Genomic DNA, 7,389 nt, shown 5'->3' with positions numbered 1-7,389 from the left:
TATTTATTTTGATGGATCTTGAGCGGAATTTTTCATAAGCATTCCTTGCCCTATGCCAAGAAGTGAGCATGATTCAACACGATTCACATAATAAGATGAGCGACGAACATGCATAATCACGAGGATATCAGGTGTGCGAGGACTCAAATTCTAATTCCACTATGTTTCGTGTTCCAATTTTTGGGAAATATTACATCAGGACTCCTAACGTTGAGCTACGTTCGGATTAAAATATTCAGCTGTGTTACGGGATTATTCCATCTGCGTTATTTGTAAAAATAATGTGTTATTCCAGTATTATATCATGTTATTCGCTTATTTTACGGTGTTATTGGAATATTCTATCGCGTTTACTTTATTTGGGGCAATGTTATTCGGCATATTCCGGTGTTATTTCAATTTTCACTATGTTATTGGAGTAACACTGCCCCAAATCAAGTAATGCAGGCGAATATTCCAATAACACTTCAGCCCCAAATCAAGTAACACAATGAAATATTCCAATAACACCGCAAAATAATCGAATAACACCATATAATACTCGAATAACACATTATTTTTACAAATAACACAGATGGAATATTCCCGTAAAACAACCGAATGTTCCAATCCTAACGTCTACATTAGGAGTCGCGATGTTCTTTTAGACTCATAACAAGACTAGAAGGGGTTGTTTGCATATAGCACTAGAAACAATATTATTTACAAATCTAGCACCATCTTTCATCTATTTTTCAAGTTCTCACTCAAATATCAAAATTCTTGATAAAGCTCTAACCAATATTTTTCAGTTTTATCAAGTTCTCAATGGTTTGATCGTGACATGCATAAATACATGGGTTTGATAGTTTAAAAATATCATATTGGTGCTATATTAGGTTAATTGTAAAGTTTCGGGTGCTATTTATGTAATTATTATGCAATAAACTTGACATGAATTGTCGTGAAGCATTTTAAATTGAGTATTTGCTCATTCGAAATTTTTAATGCGTGACGTAATTTGTCATGGCTTGAATTTTCATATTTTTGAAGTACATTATGTTGGAATTAATTAAATATAAAAATTATAGGGAATTAAATTACAATTTACAGCAACAAAAATACTTTAATTCTATTAAGTGACTCAAAAATTTTGGCCAAAATATTAAGATGTGATTAATTAATTCTAAATAAAGTACCAAATTAATTTGCATAGAATAGTTGGACAAATTTAACCATAATTAAATTAGTAATTAATGTCAGTTAAAGGAAAGTGATATTATTATTATTATTATTATTATTATTATTATTATTATTATTATTATTATTGTATACACCTAAAAAGACTTGTTGAGATGCCAAACTATAAAGTTGTCACGTTGTCAAGCTGACGAGCTGCCAAGCTATTAATTGTTGATTTTTGCCGAGCTACCAAGCTATCAAGCTGAAGAGCTACTAATCTACCAAACTGTCAAGCTAACTAGCTCTCAAGATGACAAAATGATGAATTCAGCTATATCGAACGACATGACACAAAGTTTTAGAATATGATATAAGACTTTTAAAAATGACATAAAATACTGTATATATATATTCTTACATCTTGATAAAAAGGCCTAATTACATATAAAGAGGTGTCAAATATAAAAATGAGCGCAGAGAGGGGGCGGGGGAGGAGTCGAGGCTTTCTCTACGCATTGGTTGTTAATTTTTTATTTTTTCTCTCTTATACTTATTGGTAGTTGGATTTGGGCATTAGTCACGAACATTTCGGGACCACCCTGCATTCTAAAGAGATTCAACATCTTGAAATGTACGATGAGTGTAGACGTATGCTTTATATCTGAAGTTACACATAAAAACTTGAGAGGGACACCAAAAATTACACTAGTGGAATCTTAACTAGTGGAGATAAGATATTTGTTGACCTCACTTTTAGTTGAGGTTTAATTTTTCCTCTTTAGTAGCCTAAGGTCTAGCCATAAGACTTTTCTGTTGACTATTCCTAGAAAACTAGAAAAGGAACCCTCACAATTAGAAACTCTGCACTCCTCTTTGCTCAACTTGAAGCTCTACATATTGGTCATAACATCTAGCACTTAGTAGGTGGGGTCATTATGGGGGAGCTCAAGATGAGTTCCCATTGGACTGCTTGCCCTTAGGGTTGACTCTGAGTGTTTTTCTAGAGCTAAGGAACTCACTTGCACTCACTCTCACTCACAATCACTCACAACCCTAAACCCAAATTTTCCTGACAAATTTCCTAAACCCAAATTTTCCTGACTTTGGTCCCTTGATCTTTTGGGAGACTCATGTAGATGATCCCTTAAACCCACTAGCCCTAGGCTAGGGTTTTGGCTAAGACCAGTACATACAGGACCCGAATGAGGATTCCATTGGTCTATGTCTCATATAGGGTGGTTGGCACCCCAATTCTATAAAAAATATCCAACTTGGCCTTTTTCCCCAAAATCCCCCAAATTACCTAGATACCATTGGAGCCCTAAATTTGGCCAAATTTCCCAAATCCACCCAAAATACCCAAATTTGTCCAAAAATCATTTCAAACCTTTTCAAAATACCCAAGTCACCCAAAACTATCCAAAAATTCTAAATTTACCAAAATACCCCCAAAATGGCAAAAATTACAAAAATACCGTTGGCACCCCAAACTTTCCCAAAACCTCCAAAATCACTCAAAAAAAAACCCCAATTTTGCCCCAAATTGGCCATACCTCAAAACTCCACCAAATTGAATTTCACCAAATTGAATGCCTTGTTCACCAAATTGAATGCCTTGGCCACAAAATTGACACCCAATTTATGTTGAAAACTCTTCATGACATTCTTATTGACCATTTTCAACGATAAATTTGGACTTAGCCTAAGCTTAGCCCAATCTAGACTCAAGTTTAATCCAACATGCCCAAAGTGATAGATACCCAAATTGACCAAAATTCCAAAATTCTTCAAATTGAACCCCCAATTGAACTTAAAATCATTTTAATCCTTCACCAAAAATTTTCATTACAATCATCTACACAATGTTGATCAATCATTTGGGCTCAAAGTCATGCCTAACCTATTCCAAACCCAACTTTTAGCCATTTGGACCAAATATGAACCTATACACAAAAATTGGCCTAACCACCCTAAAATCACTAAATTTGTGACTCCACAACCACTAAGCTCCTCCTAAGGACCAGGCTGAACCCCTTTGGACCAGCCATGACATGTTATGGACCAATGGATCCTCAAATTAAGGGATTTATTCCCATTTATGGACCTTAACCAAAAAATCTTCCCCATCATCACTTGCCATTGAGGGTTAATTATAATTAACCCTCCCACTAGCTTACCTAACCTCTTGGCCACCTTTCCTGGCCTTGTTGGTCGGCCTAGTCACTGGAAAACCTCAAAATCAAGAGTGACCACCCTTGAATCAAATCCAATCTTAACCCTAGGGGCCAACTTACCAAAATCAAACCTTAGAGCTTTTTAGCCCACCACCTAGGCAGACATTTGCACCCATGACCAGACCATGAGCTCCTCTCTCTGGCCATGGTTATAAAATGGCCCCTTCACGGCCAAGTGAGAGGTGCTAAAATTTTCTCAAGGAGACCCCTCTAAATTGCTCCCATAACCTCTTTGAGACCTCCTCATTGCAACCCAACCACTTCCTTGCCCTAATTCCCCTTGCTGGAGTTCAATTTTTGAGCTCAAATCCTTGCTGGAGATAGGACAGTACTCTCCACACTTCCACAGTGCACAAAAATCAAATTAAACTCACCCACACCTTCACCACAGTGAAATTAAACTCACCCACACCTTCACCACAGAGAGCCTCTACACTAGGTTCTGATCGGCTCTAGGCCAACACCTGAAATCGAGTTTGGTCAAATTCATACGTAGACCTTTCACCACGACCAGAGGCTCAATCCCTAGCCTCATTGGACCTCCAAGAATGTGCCGAGCACCTCTGATTGAAGCTTCCCTTCTCGGAGAAAATGTATTGAACTTCCCCTCTTCCCAAGAATATTTTGATTCTCCATTTGATGGGGGTTAGTTTAATGGTATGTTTACCGTATGGATGTGTTTGTCATACTTAGACGAGTCCATAGGATCCAACCCAAGGTCATTTGGTTGAGAAATGAGTGAGATCTTAGGGTTTTAATGTTAACGGTCAGAGGTTCACTCTATTTTGGGATGATGATGTGGAGCCGTTGGACCACACGTGTATCAAGTGGAGGGCTCTGATTACACTGGATGGGAGCGTGGTTCATAAAGCGCGGGCCGAGTCAGTGGCTGCGTGGAAGGCGGCGTCCATCCAGAGCATGCCACGCTTGTTTTTGGAGCTTTCACATGATTTCGTGGCACCGCACGTTTAAGTAGATAAATAGGGAATTAAATAATTTAGAAAATGCTCCTTACCTTCAAAAATTCACATATTGGTGCAAAAAAAATGACAAAAATAAAATAAAAATATCCTAGTGCTCAGTAAAGAGAGGAAAACATTATGAAATTGGTTTCAAGTTTATTTGATGCATATTTTATTTTTAAATAATTAAATACTGATTTGAGTATTTTAACTCTCCATGCATGTAAACATTTCACCATGGCTTGATATTTTAGCATGTTGTTGCCTTTGTCTTGGGGGATATTCTCTGATTTTTCCATGGTCAGAGAAGATCTCTAGACAGAGATCCATATTTTTCAATTTTATGTCAATTATTTGCATAAATAAATCATAATAACGCATATTGCTTAGAAAAGTCCAAGAAAATTTTGGAAGGTTTATTGTGATAAGAGAACCTTTTGAAAAATTTTTCATGGGTCAAGTTATTAAGCACACACTTAAATCTCACAAAACCCTAAAACATGAAGAAAATTAATTTGGGAAATATAAACATCTAAATGACTTGATTTTGAATCTTTACTATAATTTGAAGTTCAGAAAACTCCCATTAAAATTTTCAAAATATTTGGAGCTCATTTGATAACTTAACTTGATTTTCTAAGTTAAATGACATTTTTAACACTAAAGTGATTTTTAATAATTAAAATATAACTCAAAAAATTATAAAAATTGGTTTTGGGAGTTCTCTGTGATCCGAGGAATTTTCTAAAAATAAAATTGTAAATAAAATAAAAACTTCATTTTTGAAACCTATTTTAATATTTAAATAATTAAAAATTAATAAAAATCACAAAATAGATAAAATTCATGGAGATGTTCTAAATTGTTTCCTAAGCACTTACGAACAATTGAAATATTTTTTCTAATTTTTTAAGTGAAGATATTAAATTTTAAAGCTTAAAATAAATTTTTGAAGGCTAAAAATGAATTTTTCTTAATCTTTCACTTAAAAAATTCTAATAATTCAATGAAAAATCAGAAAAATGTAAAATTTTTTTATAAAACTTAATTTTCAACATTACAAATATTTTATAATTAATTAATGCTCCAAAACTTAAAATAATTTTAATAATTCAAACAAAACTCAAAAAATCATAAAATTTGGCCCAAGTGTTTCTCTGGTCTAAGTCTACCTTCAATAAAAATTTTAATGGATTAGGCTTTTCCTTGGTCAAGTTGTTGAATTTTCTTTGAAAAATCCCATTCTTGCATATAAATAAATATATAAATTAAATTAAAATTTGAAAAAATCACATTTTCTCCTCTGATGTCTTAATTGACCCATGAGTGAGAAGAGATGAAAATTCCAAAATCATTTGAATTAAATTTGATGAATTATGAAGTATTAGAACCTTAGGGGAAAAAGATTTAGCCTTAATTAATAGCCTTAATTAATATTTAGGCTTAATTTAAGAAAGGGAAATGGGCAACCTTTAATCTTAATTAACATATTTGGATGATTGAAACATAAGAGATTAATTGGTAGATACGAATCTCACTTTTTCTAATTAAAGGATAAATTTGAAATTTTCTAGATGATAAAACATTGGGAGTCTACTAAATTAAATGATCCTAGACTTACGGGTATAGTTTTGGGCATTATTTTGGGTGTTAATAACTCACTAATTTAATACCCTTATTTGGTGTTCAAGTGACATTCAAATGTTTGAATGATGGATTATTATCACTTAAAATTTAATCTCTTGCAAGATGACTAAGACATCCATCAGGATCTTAAGGGCTTTGTAGTGACCTATGCTAAATCAAATTTGATTAAATGAGGATTAGAAATGTGGATGTAACTAGAAATTGAACATTACAAGCCCAAGTTAAGAAAAAAATTGGTTAAGTGTCTTAATAACACTAACTTGCCCCTTTAAGATTCATCACCTGCATAATTCTCAAATTGAATGATAAATGATAATAACCCTACTCTTAAGAATAACTGAAACATCACTGTTCATTGAATCACTGTTCATTGAACACTAGAAAAACACTAGAAATATTTACAGGAAGGATTATTAAGCAACATAATAAGTTTAAATGAGCTCGAGACTTTTCAACAGGCGATGAGGGGAAAGCATGGACCTCCTTTTTCTCTTGACCTGTTGGATACCTCGGAGGTCTACTAAACTCACTATGGCTTGCTTAATAAAATCATCCTTAATCAAACCAATAAGGACTCACCAAAATATAATCTAGGAAACTTATTTTTTCTCCACTTTACATGAAATGCACTTATATACATTTTGAGTTTCAGATGGTGGAACGAGAAGACTCGTCAGGTACGCTTTTACAGTTTACAGTACCGTCTTTTTCTATACTTTCCACACTGCACTTTTATGCTTACAAAACTTGCATATTGAACAACGATGTCACCCTGCATGAAAACCAAAACTGCTAGGATATCCGCAAAATAAAAAACCAAGCTAAAATCAACCAAGATAAAATTCACCGCCACAAAATTCAAAATATAAAACAACTTAAAATTTAATAACAAACATCACAAAACAACAATTACAGCTAAATTAAGACGTTTCTATCGGATGATCGGGAATCCCTTGGATGAGGTAACCTACGGTTGCTAACGAGGCTTCCCGCAGTCTAAAAGAAAGTATGGAACTCAACAAGTTGAGTTTAGTAAATTCATTTAGACTAAGTGAATTTAATAAAAATAGTGGTACTAGAACGAGGGATCCGTGGGATCCTAACCGGTGTCGCTCTAATCAACTTTAACATGCCCCAATAAATTTTTTTAAAGAGATAAAACCATAGGGCCATCTGATTGGACATCATAACTTGACACACTAGAAAACTCAAACTCGTCACGACAAGGATCTTGAGCTAGCACTATGGGCAGCACGGTCATCTTCAACAACAAAACTTGTCTTCCCTAACTAAACCAATCTTCCTTCCTTAGACTTAAACAACAAAGCCATAGGACTTCGAGGTTGCTTGCTTATGCAACGTAAATCCTCACCTTATCTTTAGGC

Source organism: Phalaenopsis equestris, unplaced genomic scaffold (genome assembly GCF_001263595.1).
Source record: "Phalaenopsis equestris unplaced genomic scaffold, ASM126359v1 Scaffold232418, whole genome shotgun sequence".
Taxonomy (NCBI): Eukaryota; Viridiplantae; Streptophyta; class Magnoliopsida; order Asparagales; family Orchidaceae; genus Phalaenopsis; species Phalaenopsis equestris.
This window is presented reverse-complemented; position numbering follows the sequence as displayed.